At 42.5% G+C, this 19,082-nt stretch overlaps 1 protein-coding gene across 3 annotated transcripts in view; it reads left to right on the top strand.

The window, feature by feature from the left end:
- Pax3 (paired box 3) overlaps positions 1-19,082 on the top strand; it is an 89,933-nt gene that overhangs the window by 5,130 nt on the left and 65,721 nt on the right. The window lies entirely within an intron of this gene.

The raw sequence follows: 19,082 nt of genomic DNA, 5'->3' as shown, positions 1-19,082 counted from the left end.
GCATCTTTTCAGATGGTCAGCAGGGACCCGGACCCTGTGCCCTGCGTTTACCTGGAGACTGGCCTGGCACTTCTTTGGGCTGAGTTGAGTTGGGAAGTTGTTCCAGAGGGGCAGGCTTGGATGAGTCACCCACCTACTGTGACCAGTGGGCTGTGTGTTCCACCAGGACTGCAACGGGGCGGGCGAGACTTAAGCCCAAGTTGGTTGCTTCCTTTACCTTCATTATTGTACTCCAGAGCAGCTGCTGGCCTCCACAGCTTCGGGTGTGAATGTTACAAGTCCGGGTTAGGAGATCAACAGAAGAGTGTACACTCTGAGGGCATTCAGACAACCAAGAAAAGATACCCCAGGGCTGAGGATCTAGCTCAGTGGTGAGGTGCTTGCTTAGCACACATGAACCCCTAGGTTCAATACCTGCTACTTGGAATAAAAATACGAAATTGAAAAAAATGCAGAAACAAAAGCCAGCCCAGACCATAGCAGGTCCGGCAGGGTGATAGCATGCACGGTTCTTTTCCTCTCTTGTTAGCAGGGGACTCCCAAGGGCTGAGTCTAAGTCCGTCTTCATTGGCTGGGTATTTTCTGCCCTGGTCTCTGAGAAGATGCCTCTACTTTTACCCTAGCCTGAGCCAGAGCTCTGAGGCACTAGGGTGGGAGGAAAGTGAGAAGCCGAGGAGTCGGACTACCCCAAACTGAACAGTCTTTCTGAGGCTGTGCAGAGAGGCGATCTGGGTTAGAGAAGCTTCCGGGCCCCTGGCTTTGCTACTTGTTGCTGGAGGCGCAGGCGGTCAGCTCCAGCGGCGCCCTCACAGCATAGGCAAGCGAGGCCCAGGAGACAAAACGTCCCAAATGAGCTGGTCAAACATTTGTACAACTTTTCCAGCTTTTACAAAGAAGGCCTTCTCTACACAATCTACACTTGGAGATGAACTTGGGAGACAAAGCCTGGAGAGTCCATTGAAACTCACACTTTAGCTTGGACCAGACAAAGCTCCAGCTCGGAGCAGCTTGATGTGAACAAAGGAAGGCAACCTTTTTATAATTCAAGGAGAAAGGAAGAGAAAACAGCCCCACAAAGGACCCAGAATAGACATTATGGGCTTGCAATGAGGGATGAATTATTCAATGAGCCCCAATAGCTGCTGCGCCAGGAAGTTTTATGGACTCTTCAGCGTGGAAAAAGTGGCCATTTCACCTACAAAATGTTTCTAGTCTTTTGGGCCGGCTAGCTGGGCCGGCTGCCACTCACGGGCAATTGCTACCATTTTAAAATCCGAGTATTCTCCCCAGTGGGGGCTGTGCCTTTGTACACACACACACACACACACACACACACACACACACACCCCTCAGAGGCTGAAGCCTAATTTAATTTCGGGTTGTCAAGGAAGATGCAGAGTCAGTCTTCCCAGTGCCTCCAGCTCTTTTTCCGGATGAGCCCTGGAGCGCCAGAGGGGCCCAGAGAAAGGACGGGCAGAGATGTGCTATGAAGTTTAGAAACCTCAAAAACTTGCCTCTGTTGTTTGGGCATCAAAAATTTCTGGCTGCCCCGCTAGGCTCGCTTGTAAATAGAGTGAATGCTGAGAAGGGGCTCCCGGCTCCCCGGCGGAGGGGGAGGGCGAAGTGGCCGGAAGAGGACTGTGGGTGTCTGCACACCGCCGCGTGGATGTCGCAGCGGTGGGTGTGCTGAGGCTGGCTTCGAGGGGACATCGGTGGCCCGAGGTCCACTTGCAGGCGCCAGGACACAGGGAAGGCGGCGGCCCGCGGGAGACCAGACCATCCTCGTCCTCTCGGGGCTCCTACCCCTTTCCCTGGCCAACTCCTTTTGCCTTCCCAAGTTTCCCTTTTCCCTCGCCCAATCCGAGAGCGGCGCAGCTTGCTGCAGAGGACCAGGTGCGGGGCGGCGCCTGCGCCCTTCTGGGTTCCCCCGGTGAGAGCAGCGGGTGGGGCTCCCCTGGAACCCCCAGCCCCTCCTACTCCTGCCCCCGGCCCGCACGGAGATCGCAACGGCAGCACCCGGAGGAGCCAAGCCCCGGCCGGGCACGGAGGCTTCGGGCAGTGCCTGCTCAATGGGCGCCTCTGTTCCTCCCTTGGCGCGGCCGAGCGGCCCGCGGGCGCCGCCACAATGGGCCGGGCCCCCGCTGCTGCGCCCTGCGCCAAAGCGCCGCGCCGCGCGCCCCTCCCCTGCGCTCCGGCCGGCCCGCAGCTTAGCTCGCCGGGCTGCAGCCGACTCAATTGCCCCCTTTATGTCCTCCTCACTTTCATCTAGACACAGCCCGCCTTCCCCTCCTCCTCCTCTTTTTTTTTTCTCCCTTGCCCGAGGCTCACATTAGTGAAATTTCTGCAGCCTCCTCCCCCATTTTTTCTTATTTTAAAGAAAGCCTTTAACACAAAAGCAGTGACTAATCAATAGAAACTGCTCCTTCATCATCTCCTCCTCCTCCTCCTCCTCCTGCTCCTCCTCCCTTTCCCCCCTCCCCCGTGACGCTTTTCCTGTTTGCAAGTTTTGGGCAATATTTTTGCTTCGCGCTGTAATAGAATTACCGGACAGATGAGGACTGTAAATGGACACGCGTCTGCAAGGCTCTCGCTTAAATGTTTAGATGCATCGTTACAATTACTGACTTGTTGTAGCGGCTTTGAAGTGGCAGCTCGGGTGTACGAGGGGAGAGAGGCCAGATTGCCGGACCGATGTTTTGATTGCGCCTGAGATACACTTTCCTAGGAGCCTCCTCCCTTTAAAAAATCCCCAGTGAGCGTGGGAGGTTTGCAAGAGTTTCAAAGGTTAAACTGAGAGGCTCCAGTTCGGGCTGCTCCAGGGTTGTATCTCGTTCCTATCTTTCCCCTTGCAGCCGCACATTGCTGGAGAGGGGTTTGATTTATTTACTTATTTAGGTAGTTTGTGAAAGTCAAAATCACAAAACTTTTGCTTTGGGCCTATTTTGGTTGTGAGCTTGTGAACGTTTCTGAAATTAACCAGATTTCTTTAAAAATATAAACCCGCAAATAAACGAAGTTTTGGAGTCCTTCGAATATTTCCTTTCCAGTGGATGGGTGAAAAGAGCGTTTTTATCACCGAGCGCTGTCACTGAGGGAAAGAAAGTCCATTTGTTTCCCCAAAGTAGTGAGGAGGGAGGCGGATTTTTGCTTAAATTTGGGGTCCAGCACAGCGGAGGACGAACTTTCCCATAGATGAAAACAATGGAATGTGGATCATGTATCAGTGGCATCGGAACTTTATTAAAGGAGCCACAGCCCGACCACTCTGCAGATCCACTTGTTAGGATCAGGAATTTGACCTGAACATCGTCTCTATTCAACAGGACGTTATTTCATGTTTCCATTGCCCTTAAAATACTCAACAAGGACGTATCTCCCATTTGGGGGGGGGGGGAGACATTGGAGATAGCAGAACTTGAATTAAGTCAGCGGACCATGCTATGTTTCTGTCGGTCCAGGTAGCCATAGCGATTTCTCGGCTGCAGCAGTGTGAAGAGAAGCACCAGGGTTGGACTGGGTTGGTAGCATTTTTCGTTTTGGCTTGTTTGTTTGACTTGGTTGACCGCTGTACCCTTACTTTCTAGCCTTATTGAAAACATGCAGATTTTCTAATTAATGCTTGAAATCGTATGTTTATTTTGGAGTTTGATGTGATTGTTGATAGCCCCAGAACGGGGAGGTAGAGACTTCAAGTGCGTAATAATTACCGAAGGGTCATTTAAGAGTCCCCAGGGCTGAGCAATAAAAGCCACCCGGGCGGGGAAGCGGAACCAGTGAGCGCCCCTCGGTTCAGGCCAGTGGAATATGGCGAAATCCGTCACGTGCACAGGAGCTTGTGCACAGACATGTCCATTTTCAGCGCAAAGCAAATATCCTTCCTAACCATGCGATTCAAAGTTTACGTGATGGCTGATGAAAATCAAATGCTCAGCAGCATCTATGATGGTTGGAGAGAGTTTGGTTTCAACTGGGATCAGGAAGGTTGGTGGGACTCTCTGACAGGTAACTTACTTACGCGGGTAAATAAAGATTAAGGAACCATTAAGAATGTACATACATAACCAACAAGGCACTAAAAGGCAATTAAGCAGTCAGTTTAATGCCTTATCTCACGGGCTGCTCAGGGGTTGTTTTACAACTAGGAATTAAAATCTGAAAAGGAAGTTTTCAGCGACTCTGGCCAAATATTGATTAAGTAGCTGTTTGTTGATACCATTGTTCCACAGTAAAAGGCGGTGAGCAGGACCTCTCAGTAGCGATCTTCTATTGTGAGGGATTCTTAACCGCAGAGATCAAAGCGGGATCATTTCAATTTATCTGTCGCAGAAAATCCTCCTTTTCCTCTGAAACCTCTAAGGAGGAATTGACCAAATTCTCTCTAAGAAATGGGAACTGAAACCAGTTACATGTTGGCTGGCAGAGAAAACTCATGGGGTGTTTTTAATTATCCTATGGTGATTTCTTGTTTAGAACTGAGGCTAAAGTGGTGACTTTATCATCAAATTGATTCTCAGTTTTATGGAAGGGGGGAGATGGGTGCTATTATTGGCCCTTGACTAAATTTCTAAATATAGAAATCTCATTAGGTGCCTTCCACGCTGGAATGATGTAGAGAAAAGAGGTCAGATTTTGGCATAAAACTAGGTGGAATGATTTAAATACACAGGAAGCTGTAGTTACATGGACCACTTATCTCTCTGTGTGCTTTCATAATTTTTGTGTTTACAGGTGGCTGTCTGAGTGTCCTATACATTTTAACTGCCCCATGATGTGAGAATAGAGTTTCATTTACATGTAGGCTGCGTGCATCCTTGGATTTACTTATAAAGTGGTCACTAACAACTGTGCTGGCACTAAGTTATGTCCATCTGCACCATGTAAAGGTTTGTTTATCCTGTGGACTGTACTTTCTAGATTACTTTGAGGTAACCAAACAACCCTATTTCATACTCAGTTGTTGAATGCTAGGAAAAATACTTCCTTGAATGATTTTGGTTGTTGAGTTTTAGATGAAGTATTAGACTTTTGTTTGTTTGTTTAAGAATTCAATATATTTGGATTGTTTTTTGTTTCTTATGAGAGCAAAACATTCTTTCAAGGGCTCTTCTGGAAATACCATCTCTGTGCTTAATTTACAAATTCCAACAAATCACTCTGAGGTTCTAAAATTTATGCCAGATTCAGGCTTTGGGTATTTAACTATGTATCATGAATCTGACTGTGTATCATTTTTTTTTTAAATCCCCCTTTCAGTATTAAATGACTGCATAGAATTTATTTTATTTTATTTTATTTTTTACTTTTTCTTGCTTACTCTTGAATAAACTGAGCCTTGACATACAGTGCAGATGCATGGGTGGATATTTTACAATAATTTTTATTACAATCCCTCAATGAATAATAGGTCTATCTTTAAGTGCTCTGTAAAATAATATAAAATGTTTAATATCAACCATTGCAGTGTAGGTTAATATCATAAATGTTAATATCAAAAATAATACAATGTTTAATATCAACCAGTGCAGCGTACTTGTTGAAATAATCATGCTAGAAGTTAGTACCAGCTTGGATCTGCCATAGGCCCATGTCCTGGGTGCAGATGGAGGCTTAGAGAGTTTTTTGTTGCATATTTCACAAGTACATGAATATTTTATATACACGGAGTGGGGTGGGAAGATAACTTTTCACCCTTGAGTATTATGTTTACACACTGCTGGGGTGATGGCAAATCCCAATTTAAAACTGGGTCTGAGCTTAGTACCAAGGCCAAATTGCTGACCCCAAAACTGGCTACCTCAGCCTGGGTAGCTGTTACTTCTGCAGAGTGCAGAGAAAGTGAAAGGGAATTTCAGACTTTGTCATTTTTCTTCCCCAACACAAAAGTGGAACCAGACTCATCTCATGGCCGTCCCTTGCCCTGTTGGGAAATATTTTTCGGGTCCACTCACACTCATCTCCTGTTCACTAGTCCTGCTGCCCTGTAGTGTTGGTCCAGTGCTGAGCTCAGTAGTATTGTGAATTTTGCTTGGAATGAGGACTTCTTTCCTCTCAGGAAGCCTCTCAGACACATACCAATGATTTGTGTTGAGATTATGCTCTGAAATCAAAAGAGGATATGTATTTTCCAATTTCTAGTTGGGACATGCACAGTTATCAAGATGTTCATTAATATTTCAAAATATTTAAATGAGATGAGTTAGAAACTTCACTGTTGTCAAAAGAAAGCAGGAAAATCACAAACTGCAGTTGCTGAGAATGGTTGAATAGGTTTATACATTCTTTCTTTAAAGGTCTCATTTCCTTCCTTTTTTTGTGATAAAAACTAAGACAAAACTAGCAGATGATTTCTGCTCTAGAAATAATCACTCACCTTTAAAAAGAAAGTGCGTTTTCATTAAAAAAAAAAAAAAAAAACAGTGTGCAATTTAGAATTTGATTTGATACGCTTTTTCCCTAAAGAGGAAACTCTGGAGAAATTGTTTCACCTTGCACATTGCATGTAGAAAAAAAAATTTTGTAGCATTTTAAATTTAGCTGGCAAGATTTTAAATAAAACGAAGTGAAACACCTCCTCCTTGGAGTAAAGCAACTTGATCAAAGTCCTCTAAAGTTTTATGTCATTTTCCTACTGCAGTGACTAAGAAATAGCCTTCTCCAAAAAAGCAGACTAGATCTCATACTAGGCAGTATCAAAGGGGCTTTCTGTTGATGTCCTTAAACCCATTCCAGAATTTTCTGATTGAACTTTCTTAAGTACTTGTCGCTAGGCAGTGTTACTGCATCTAAATTAATTTCAACTCTGGATTCTAAGAGCCCCACTCATCCTAGTCCAACAGATTCCATTTAAAAAAAAAATAGCTGGTTAAAATATTTTGGGGCAAGGAAAGGAGACAGTTCTGGGCTAATGGAAATGGACTGAGGGGGAGAAAATACCACTGATTTTCAACATTTAACAATTTACAAGATCACACTGAGAACTCAAAAGGCGTAGTTTTATGATGATTTAAATGTAGACTTTTAAAAGTTCTTATAATTGATTTTTTTTTGTCTTTTTCATTTTTATCAAAAGTTCTTATAATTGACTAGTTGGCCTATTTCTGGAAACAATTGGAGATTTAAATGCATTTGTTTTTATGTCAGATGGGTACAATAAGAAGTTGGTGTAGAATAGTTTAAAAAGTTAATTTATACTGCAACACGAAGCTTGTGTTGTTCCTTGGATAGTTTCATAGTAAATACCAATATGGCCATTTGCACTTTTAGCAGAAAGTCTGTGTCTGTATTTTATTATTTTTACAGGTACACAGACAAAGTACAGTTACAGATACCCATTTTATCTTTATTTTTTTTGGCAAATTCTAGCATAGACTTAATTAATTAATTAACTTAGTTATTGTGGTGTTTGGGATTAAACTCAGGGCCCAACATATATATTCTATCACTGAACTATATCCCCACCTTTAAACATACATCTTAAACTTTAGTATTCAACTATATTATCATGAATAAGAAAATATTAGCCAAAGATTGGGTGCATGAGTGTGCCTATGTGATCATGGATCTAAATTATCATCAATATCAAATTGAATTTAACTTGCATTAAAGAAAATTAATTGGTCCAACTCATTTTATTATAACAAAAGTAATAGGTTTCATCTCTCTGAACCCTCAGCTGGCCAGTTTTAGAGTCACTAGGGCAATGAGTGTTTCTTGCCTGTCTAATTTAAATGCACCCCAAAGTACTTTCCAATGTCCTTTCGTACCATAGAAGAGCATAATACAGAAAGTAAAAGTGGCCTGTTCTTGTATAGCCAGTTTTGCTCTGGAGTTGAGACCTCACATGTTTCAGGTGTGACCTTTTGCACTTTAGTTTTGACATCTGGAAGATAGGAAACATCACACTAACTTCACGGGGTTCTGTGGGAACAAAACAGAAGATGCATGTTATGAGAAAATGACAAATGTAGTTTCAAAACCCAGAGTCTTGGGGCCAGGGGAAATCTCTGAACACTCAGAAAGTGCCTGGCCTACAAACTAGCATATGGGCTCTGCCCAAGGGCAGATAAAAGCTTAATTCAGGGCTTAGCAGCAACAATGAAGACCAAACCCCACCAGTACACACACACACACACACACACACACGAATATGCATGCGCGCGTGCACACACACACACACACACACACACACACACACACAACACAAAGTGCATTTTCACCACACCAAAAAAAAAAAAAGTTTATAAACAACTACTTAATGTGGAGGGTTTCACTGATTTAATACATATGAAAAATAATAGCAGTCTAAAACTGTTCACTGAGATGTCAGAGGCTGTTTCTTAATGAGTTTTCCTCCTACTTTGTCATGATTGTTTTTTTCTTAGTTTGGCTTTTTTTTTAGAAGCCCTCGAATCTAACTTTTATTTGCACACTTTTTTTCCCATGTCAAAGACTGACAAGTTGCTTTTGGAAAGTGGTCCCGAAGTCCATTTTTACTCCTGAAGCCCTTTCACTGTGTAGAGCAGTGCATTTTCCCCCAATTTCTCAGGAGCGTCCTCTGCAGCCTGCCATGGTACTCACATGCCCTCAGAGCTCCACACCTGACTGTGCAGTTCTTCCTAACTTTCTTTCCCTTAAGTTTAGAGCTCAGAAATTTCAAGGAAATGTTCCCACATAACCCTCTTTAAACTAGAGGATAAATCTCAAGGAGTTTTCTATTTTATTTCCGTCTATTCAACCCCCTTGGATGGAAAAGATCCATTCAGCACCCTCACCTGCCACCATGGGTGTTACTGGGATACAATTTGAGAGTGAAAAGAAAGTGGCCCAGCTTCCAAGGCTCCTGGGGGTTGAGGAGCTCTTGCCCCCATCTTTCTAGCTGAAGCAGCTTGACAGTGGGGCCAGTGGCTGCGAGGAAGGTTGTTTTCTTATCCCCACATGCTCTGGTCTGACCTGTCTCCAAAATAGGTCAGGCTGGGGCATGGCCAGTTTATGCAGCTGTTACGGCTTAGGCGTCACAGCAGGCAGCCGGAGCTCCTTGGCTGGCCAGCCCCCAGCAAACTGATAAAAATGCACCGGAGAGCTTGGAGCCTTCCTTCTGGACCGTCCTGACCCTCTAAAGGCTTTTAGATGCAAGGGGACTCCTGGATTAAGGAGCTCAGCTGCAGAGGGAACGGTCCTCTGTTCCTGGGATTGCCTTCTCATGGACCTAAACACTCAAGTGAAGTATGTGCTGTGTCAGGTTTTATCTTCCAAAATATCATCCTTGTTTGTGAGTGGATGAAACATGTGCTTTGTACTAAATCACAAAGATATAAATGAAGGTATAGTGAAAAATGCCCCTCCCAATTTTGTCCACTGCTTAGTTCCCCATATCTTGTTTCTCTGGAGCTATGTATGAACATGCAACTACATTTCTGTCTTTCTCAGAAGATGGGGCTATGAAGGCCTTAGATTTAATCCTTGGTACCAAAATAAATAGTAAATATATAAAAAAAATTAAAAATCAGATTCTTCTCACCTCTTGCAGAAATGGAAGTGTACTGTAAGACATATTCTGTGCCTCTCTGGCCTTTTCAGGTTTTACGGTAGATCATATCTCAGCATTAGTCTTCAGCAGAGCCTGGTGTTTGTCTTCAGCCTCGTTTGTCTAGCAGTGTAGTATTCCGTTGCATTGGCAACCAGTGATTTATCTTACAACAATTAGAGTGTTTTCCGTTCATCAGCACCATTTGGTCCATGTGTGAGTTTATTTGTAAAATAAATGGATGGGTATTTGTAATTTTGGTAGCTTTGGGAGAATTTGGCTTCTGCCTTGAAAACAAATGGTTGAAAAGCTTGGAGCTAGAGTGTGTTTGCCCTCAGGCTCTTGCTCTACACCAACAAGACACTTTCTTTTACTGCCCTAATAGTAAGCAGGAGTTTCAAAATGACTACACAGAGTTGCTCTAACAACTGTAACTGCTTCTGGAAATGCTTCCAACTTTCTGTTGCTTTTCCAAGTGAAGCATTTCCTAAATCTAAGGCAAACTTTTTTCTTCTATTGATCGGTTCTTTTTCCTTCCTTCTTCTTTTGTTATTGTTGGTTGTTCATTTAATTTCACTCTCATCACACGTAGCCTCTTTAGAGGAAGTGTTCTTACTTTTCTCCTTGTATTGGAGATATTATGGATAGTTTTACAACAATTTAGGGGCAACTTATGGTGATTAGTTACAAAGAGAAACTATCTTCTAAGGTCACACTATGATGTTTGAACTAGTAAGTGATAAAATGCAGTCTTTTAAGGATTTTTAAGAAGTGCTAACCTGATATTCTAGGGGTTTCTTGGGTTAGGAAGGGGTTGATTTTTGATGTTATAAATTTTTAGAGACTATGTATCCATTCCCTTCCATGCACAAAACACTTTCTATGCTTTTTTTCAAATACCTTGCCTCCCCCAAATCATTTTAGCCTATTTTCCCTTAAATATGATGCTCTGGAATTCATTTGTTGATACTGTTGAGTGCTGTGCTTACCCAAGTTGCAAATCAGAGTCTGAAATGAGTCAGGAAGAACTGGCTTCCAACTATGTGAGAAAAACAAGCCTTTGCACTCCCCCTCGAAGAAATGGGGCAGTGGGTGCCAAGTGAACACTGCACAGAGCAGGTTCCAGGCGTCCCGCCTTAGGAATGGGCTGTTCAGAGACAGGAGAACGAAGCAAGGGCTCAGGGTTAATTTTTGGAAATAAAATCTTAATTTGGCTTTAAAAAGTAACAAAAGTAATAAAAAACAAATCTTTTTTTCCTCACTGTTCTATGACTAACCTGGAATACCAAGCGTCTGCCAGCATTGGACAGGCAACAGGCAGGAAGGTGTGCTCCTCCCCTCCCCTCCCCTCCCCTCCCCTTCCCTCCCCTCCCCTCCCCTCCCCTCCCCTCCCCCTCCCCTTTCCTCTCCTGTCCTCTTTCCTCTTTTTCTTTCCTTTCCCTTCCTTCTCTCCTTTCCTCCCTCCCTCCTTCCCTCCCTCCCTCTCTCCCTCCCTCCCTCCCTCTCTGTTTTGGTGCTAGGGAGGTACATTTTCTTTCTTTTTTTAAAAAACAAGTTAGTTTATTAGTACATGTGTGTGGCGCACAATGTTTACATGCGTTTTCTTAATGCTGGAGCTTTTGTTTCTGCTTAGCTAGAAGACAGCTAACTAGGTTCCCTGTGTGCCCATCCTGCTTTCTGTCTGACTTGCTTATGGAAACCTGAAGGAGTCAGTTAGGGGATATAAACAGGCCTGGTGTTATGAGCATCTGCAAAGTGCTGAGAATCAAAAGCAGCTTTTTTCTCTTTCTCCGGCTCTGTGCATAATTTGGATTGAATCAGGCCCATAATTTGTGGGGTCTGATTACTACCTGTAAGTATATCCAGCTTTATTCATAGGAAGCAAGCTCTTGAAAGGGTTAATCCCAAAGAAGAAAATTTTGATGGGTTTGTCATGTTAGTGTGATGTTCTCAACAGAAATCTAGACCACAGCAAGTAAATGACTACTGGGCTTGCATCAACAGAGTGACCACAATTTAGGTTCACAACACGTTACTTTTAGCTGTACAGGTAAAGGGAGATGACCAGCTGAACTGTCCTCTAGGGATCTGGCTTTAAGTCATCGAGCAGGTGTTTGGTTGGGAGAGGTGCCCCTCTGCTTCAAATGAACAATTATGCATTTCTGTAAAATATGAACTCAGTGGTAGAGCTCTTGCTTAGTGTGTGCAAGTGCTCCAAATTTCTTCTCACCCTGAAAAACAAAATAAACAAGAAATAAAATAGGAAGGAATTCATGAATTCATCTGGGGGAAATGCTTCAGCTTTCCATTTCATGATCCCCAAGTAGATGGGCTCTCAGTGTCTGGAATTTTTGGTCGCAATTTGGAAAGTTTTGGGCCTCTAACATGTTCTCAGACCATTTCTAAAGGGAGTTGGAAATCCATTTCAGGAAGCAGAGCACACAAATGCAAGTGTCCTCACAGTGCCTCTGTGCGGACAAAACAGCACTTGGAAACCAAGGCTGTGTGGAACTTTTCTAGGGGGTAGATCTGCTTGGCGTTTATGCAGACAGGGCACATCCGTGGCCCGTGTGTGCAGAACACACATTTATCAGAGGCAATAAAAAGGCAACTTCTATAGTTTCTTACCAGCAGCCAGCGTCTGCTTGTGGTCGCTGGGCTTGCCAAGCTCTAATACTTGCTGAGATTTTGTCTGGAATAAGAAGGCAAATGGAAGGCTCAAGGTATAATATCAAGTCAGAGACTGCAAAGAGCCGGACTTTAGTGTGCAGGGGCCCGAAGGATGCTTGGGTGTCAGGCAAATCCTTCTTAGACAAGAGGTGGGCTACAGGTAGAAGGCAGGGATGGAAACTCAGGGCCTGATTGATTTGAGATTCAGTTTCTGGGCTTTTGTCAGTGAACTCTTTGGGCTTTGACTTCTCTGTGTCTTCTCCTTCCTGCAGTGCTTTGTGTCACATTCTTGTCCCATGTTTTCTGTTCCCTTTAGGAAAATCGAACCTAAGCTGTTGGCCAAAGCTTCTATTTTTAGTGGGGTGCCAGCATATACCTTCATCAGATAAGGGCAAGAACAATTGCTTTCTTGCAAAATACAAATGATATACAGAACTGAGTTTGGTCTGAATCTTTGTTGGCTAACTTTCATTATTTTATTGAATTACTATAATTTAATGTTACTAGTTTAAACTAATGATTCCCCCCCTGAAACACATTTTGTTTTCTATGTTTTAAAAATGAAAACCCAAACTAAATTCATTAGGAAAGGCAACGACTATCTTTCACATTAAAATTTCTGATACTTGGAAAATTCTTTCGGAAAAACCTTAGGAAAAAAATTAAAGAAATACGGGGAAATGGTATTACCAGAACAAGGTTAGCCCTTTCTCAAGCATGTGTGAAAATCCACTTAAACTCCCAACCCTCCTTTGGGGACGGTCTTCATGTTTCCCTTCCACACCCACCTGGTGAGCTGGTGTTTGGTGAAGGACTGAGGTGATCTCAGGCCTGAGCTCTTTCCCTTTCTGCACCCTCCTGCCTTCGCCTCCGCTGAGCTCATACTCTACACTCAGACACACAGGCGTGTGCGTGCACACATGGTATCCCACACAGTGTGCACTTCCGTCCAGCTCTGCCTCCTTCAAGAGAAACTCATGCAGAGGTGTGCGCACTTTCTGAAGGGATCCTGCAGACTGACAGCTTAGCATGGAGGAGAAAGGGATTCCTGAAGGTGGGACTTTAGATACTCGAGCAGCAAAGCTTTGACTGGTAAGGAACAGAGGTCTGGGTGCCACACACATCACACCCTTGCAGACCCTGCCTTCACTTTGGACAGGAGTAATTCTGCCATTGGACTTCCCTTGTGGCTGAGCAGGACCTGTGAGGACACGATGCCTATTCAGCTGTCCTGGAGGGAGCAGGGTCAGGCTGGGCCACAGTACCCTTCACCACAGAGGAATTTTCCCTTACTTCTTTGGAGAAGATGCTTAGTTTGTCTTTTGTGCTCTCTGGCAGAGTAGGGCCAGAGGAGACCATGAGGTGTTTTTCTGACTCAGAGTCACAGCCACAGAGGGTACTACGGGACCCATCCTGTTTCCTAGCTTAAAACCTTCCCTAAGAGCAAAGCTCTGATCTGAGCTCTCATGATTCCAGTGGTTCCAGGAAAGTCATCAGGAGTCTGAAAAGATGAGCCTGTCCTTCACAGATCTAGGACATCAGAGGTGTCCCTCGTGGATATTCTCTGGTACCTAAAGACTAGAAGTTGAAGTCTGCAGAGCCTTCTAAACTCTTGGTTCTAGGGCACTGGAGAACCTCAGAGACACATATGTAAGCCCCCAGCCTTTCAGAGAGACAGCAGAATTTATCCCACCCACTATAACTGGGCTTAGAAAGCGCTTGTGTTGTGGATTATTTAAATGATCATGGGTTCCTATTGGACTCCAGGCCCACTCAGACTCAATCAGTATTTTATGAAAATTATTGCAGTGAATGCAGGTGTCTAGAAAAAGCCCACAGATGTCCTAAGAGTGGCCCTTGTCAAACATGTAGTCATCTTAAAGCTAAGGAAACGATGCCACTGCACCTGGGGGACCCCTTGCAGGCTTGGGGAGAAGCCCTAACTACATCTTTGTTTCATTAGATTTTTGTAAATGTTGCAAAATTAAGACATGATGATATTATATCTCACTAGGGGTCCCTAAATTGGAAGTGCTGTGAGTTCCCCAGAACTGTGTCTATCTCTGTCCTTGGTTGGCAGGGGTGGGGAGAGATGGCACACGTCTTCCTGCCAAGGGCCCATGGAAGAGCAGAGCTCCGTGGCTTGGATACCCTCTGTGCTATCTCAGGATGAGGCTTTCCAGGCTGGTTCCTCATTTCTTGTGCCTTATCTTGTTTACCTAGGGAACCAAAGTCTGGTTGGGCAACTTACCTTTGTGGTCCTTATACTGTATAGTGTCCTTAGCCCTGGCAGGGAGCCTCTTAAGAAAGTCTTGGGCTGACTCCTTCAAAGAAGCACAGGCGGTAAACTCACTAGATAAGGGCAGGAAAGCAAAGCCCTTCGTTAGGTGGGGCTTAGTGGTTTCTGCCAAGGTGGCATTAGATAATTTTTACATGTTTCTTTCTTTTTTGGTATTGGGGATGGAACTCATGACCTCATGCTTGCCAGACAGGTGCTTATACCACTGAGCTAAATCCCCGGTCCAATATTTCACTGTTTATTTTTTGTCTAATCTATTTTTTTTTTTTAATCGGTACTGGGGATTGAACTCAGGACCATGGGTTTGCAAAGCAGGCGTTTATGCCCCTGAGCTAAATCTCCAGCCCCTTTTATGTGTTTTTTGTTCTGGAATCAGTTTACTTTCTCTTCCTAGAGATCATTTGCCCCTCTTCTGACAAAAACACTTGGCAAGGGGCAGGTTGTGGTGACACAGCTCTGGAAGGCTGTGGTGTCCCAGGCCACATGCTGGTCTCTGGACTCCTAGTAGCCCCAGATAACCGTGTGCAGACACAGTGGGGCCTTGAAGCAACGGGGCTGGACAAAGCCGTGGCCTCTTGATTTGGTAAGTGAAGGACTCCTGCTTTTGGGGGTGGAGCAGGATGCCTTTAGGTACTGGAAGAGAACAGTGGCAACAGAAGCCCACTGTGCAGTCTTGCAGTGTGGCCACACTGCTCTGCACCCTCCATGCAGGGCATGCATGTTGGTTTGTACTTCTTGTCAAAGCAGAGGCTTTTAGAAGACTCTGGAAGGGTCTGGCTTGTTACTTAGTGAGTTTTTTCCTGTGTGCGCGCGCGTCTGTGTGTGTGTGTGTGTGTGCGCGTGCGCGCGTGTGAGAGAGAGAGAGAGAGTTAGGTGCCTTATGCAGGATGGTCACATTTCCTCTTTCAAGTCACCTGGGCCTAGATGATTGCTCTAAGAGGGCCATGGAGATTTCTGGTCACGAACCAAGCCAGTCCCAGAAACTGTCCGGGCTCAAAAAGAGAATCAGAGAATGGTCTACTCCCTTCGGCTGAATCTAAATCGTCTCTTAAGTGAACTCCTTCATGTCTCACACTTCGTAGTTGTAAAAAACCTAAATCAGGCAAAAACAACAACAACAACAACCCAAAGTTAAAAAAAAAATTTCTGCATTAAAGTACACATGCCACACATGTTTTCCAAACTCTTATTTGAATCAGTGAAAAATTTCCACACAAAACAAAATTTGGGAGAGACTTTGTAAAGAATAAACAGGAGACCATTTCAAATCTGAACATTTTATTTGAATTTTGATTACTTTGGTATGAAGCATTTTAGAAACTTGGGTGTGAATTTTTCTTTCTTTGTGGTGCTGGGGATCAAACTCATGGCTTCATGGGTGCCAGGTAGGCACTGTGCCACTGGGCTCTATCCCCACCCTGTTTTAGAAACTTGGAAAAAATGTAAAAATACCTTTTTCGTTATACTAAAAATAACTGAAGGCAAAATGTCATCTATCAAGAGGTGATTTTAGCAACCTTTTCCCCCTATTCTTTTTATTATTTTACTTTTATGGAACATTATTTCAAAAGAATGCTATTTCATATGTCTATAACATACAGACTTTTAAACTATATATCCTGAAAATAGACAATGATTCATTTGAGTATTTCAAACTCTTGCGGCAAAAACAGGATGATAAAATTAACTATGTAAATTGGATTCCGGAAATTTTGTTTTTTTGTTTGGAGGAAATTTTGATGCATGTAAAATTCAAAATAATATTTACATGCATTTTTAACGTACTTTTTATCTATGGCTCAATTCCATTGTAGTTTTCTTTATTCTACATAGGCTTGTAGAAAAACATGTAAGTGTTGCTATAAAATACTTACTAATCTTTTAAAATATAAGGCGAACACTATGAAATGAGAACATTAGGGTGATAAACTATATCCTTTCTACATCTAGAATTCAAAGCACTACTACTGACCATATGAAAGTTTACTTCTATTTTTCTTAGTGGTTATCCTTTACTCAGATCAGATATTTTGCAATTCTGAGCTTTGCATTGCAAATTAAGGTTTTTATTTGATAAGAGAGAAAGGCAGTACTTGACCTTTAGATTAAAGAAACCCGATCTTAGCCACTATTTGACAATGTTAGATTGTTTTTTTTTTTTTTTTTGCTGAGTAACTTCATACGAATCAAAACAACCTAAATTATTGACTCCACTTTCCGTATACATGGGCAGACTCTGAGTTATACTACCACATGAATTCAGTTCCAACAGGTTGTAAGAAGTTAAATTTGTGAAAGTTATGGCATAAATTTGTTTAATACAGTTTGAACAGCAAGATAACCATATAACTTTGAACACAGCAGGCATTTATAATGCTTTGCCAAGTTTGGGGTGGTGGTAAGTAGCATTCGATCTGAGTGTTTGATTTCCCTGACTTAGTTTTTTTTCCATGTTTTCTTAGGGAAGTGCTAGTTGAGATTCGAAGAAGAGTTGTTATTCTGTTTAACTATATAAAAACATTAAAACATTTTAGGGAATGCAAAAATACATATGCTTCAGGTTAAAATATTGAGACATCTTGGATATTTTAATAACATTTCCACTCTAACGTAGCAAAAGCAGACTTTTTAAAACTTTATGCAGGAGGTTACATTTGCTGATTACAGTAATTTGAACACTTTTGAAAGAACACTTTAACTCTGCGATGGTGAGACATCCACTATTTTCCACTCTGCCATGGAAAGAGATGTTTTTCATTTATGGGCAGAGTGGTATTATGATTATTTTAGTGATTGTTCCAAGGGATTTTAAAGTTAATGTAAATATAAATGTATACTCATTAAAGAAATTGAAATCAACAAATGCTAAAGTAAAACTGCAGAATGACATTCTGTAAGATAAGATCAATATACATTTCACCAAAATTATATATATTAAGACTTACACAATTTATTTTGGATATTTGAGATTTAAAGCATCTCTAGAATTTGGAGAAAATGAAACTGTTACTGTCTAAAGACAGACCAGAAGAGAAAAACCCAGTATAGCAGATACATATTCTAGACATTGCTCAAACACTAAGGATTCTGTATATTTTATTTCACAAGTCTTTTGTGAAATAGATTTTTCCTATTAGGATTGAAAAGGTAATTTCCCTGGCAACTTCAAATTTACGCTCAGGGCAGATTATAATTTAGACCTGCTTTTCTTAGAAGAAAGGAAATTTCAAGTGAAAGAAAAGCAACAAGGAGCAAATTTTAAAAGTTATCACACCTCTTTTCTTTCGTACCTACAGTTTCATTCTGTTACTGTCCCAAGAACTGTCAAATTATCTAACGGGAGCAATGAGCTTCTAACAGAAAAAAAAAAGATAAAAAGAAAAAATTATCCAGACAGAGCTGTAGCTGTAACCATCTGCAAATACAACTGAATATTCATTTCATCAGACAGAGCTGGCTTACACGTTAGGATGGATCAGGAGCTGGTTTTGGCATTCCTTCATTTTTTCCCGTTCTTTTGTTCACTTGACACACAGCTTTTATATACTGGCTTTGCGGGAACCACGGGCATGATCTCTGAACAATCTGTTCGGGGAGGAAAAGGCTCCTCCAACCAGCAGCCAGAGTTTTAATTAAATACTGTCCATCCTGCCTACCTCGGCAGCTGAGGAAATAGCTGTTGGCGTAAAGGTACCAATGAACTTCTGTTCTCTGGTGTTAGTGGGGTAAGGATCCTTCGTGATGGTGAGGTTAAAAAAAAAAGCCCACACGTACTAAAATCATGTGGTTATTATTATTTTTGGTGTTAGGACGAATCACAGCTAAACAGTCTGTTCTGTCCCACTAGATTCAGTATCATGTTGTAAGGGACATGCAGTTGAAGAAATTATTTTGTTTATTAATTCTGGTTATATATCCTGCCAGCCTGGCTGGGAGAGAAAGGCAAGAAAGGTGTAACTTTAAGCGCACACTGATTTGTTCTTATTACATAACAAAAGTCTATTTCTTTATCATGTTATCATTCAGTTAATAAAAATTAGCTACAATAACAGCATCAACTTTAAAACCCCGCGAAGTCCAGGGGATTTTCTTTCACAATGAACATGAATACTGTTCAGAAATACAAACAGTCAAAGGATAACTTTAGGTCTGAAAGGGGAACCTGGCGAGGGTAATTGCATAAGCCTGGGTCCCCTGACTGTGTCATGGTGAGGGCAGTGGACATGTCATAATTAGGTTTATTGAGGGCCATTCCAACAATCTGCTTCTATTCTTCCTGCCTTATTGTCCACAGCTAGGCAAATAGCCAAGGGACAAAAGGAATCAAGTGCTGACAAAACATGAAAGAGGAAAAAGATTTAGCTGCTTTTATCAAAGAAACTGAGAAGGACTTTGTGTAAATAAAATAAGTGACTGGCCATCCTGCGTTTAGGCAATGCCGTTTTCATTAGAATTAATTCTTGACATATTGGAAGAGTTCCAAGGGAAGGATTTCTACTTCTGACAAGTTTAATTTGTAAATTAAAAACAGTTGGTTAAACATGAGCCTCCATCAACAAAACTTAACCAAAGCCATACATGGTGAAGGCC

This window comes from Cavia porcellus, unplaced genomic scaffold, assembly GCF_034190915.1.
Source record: "Cavia porcellus strain 051 isolate PalLab524CR breed Dunkin Hartley unplaced genomic scaffold, mCavPor4.1 scaffold_1, whole genome shotgun sequence".
In the NCBI taxonomy this organism is placed as follows: domain Eukaryota; kingdom Metazoa; phylum Chordata; class Mammalia; order Rodentia; family Caviidae; genus Cavia; species Cavia porcellus.
This window is presented reverse-complemented; position numbering and strand designations above follow the sequence as displayed.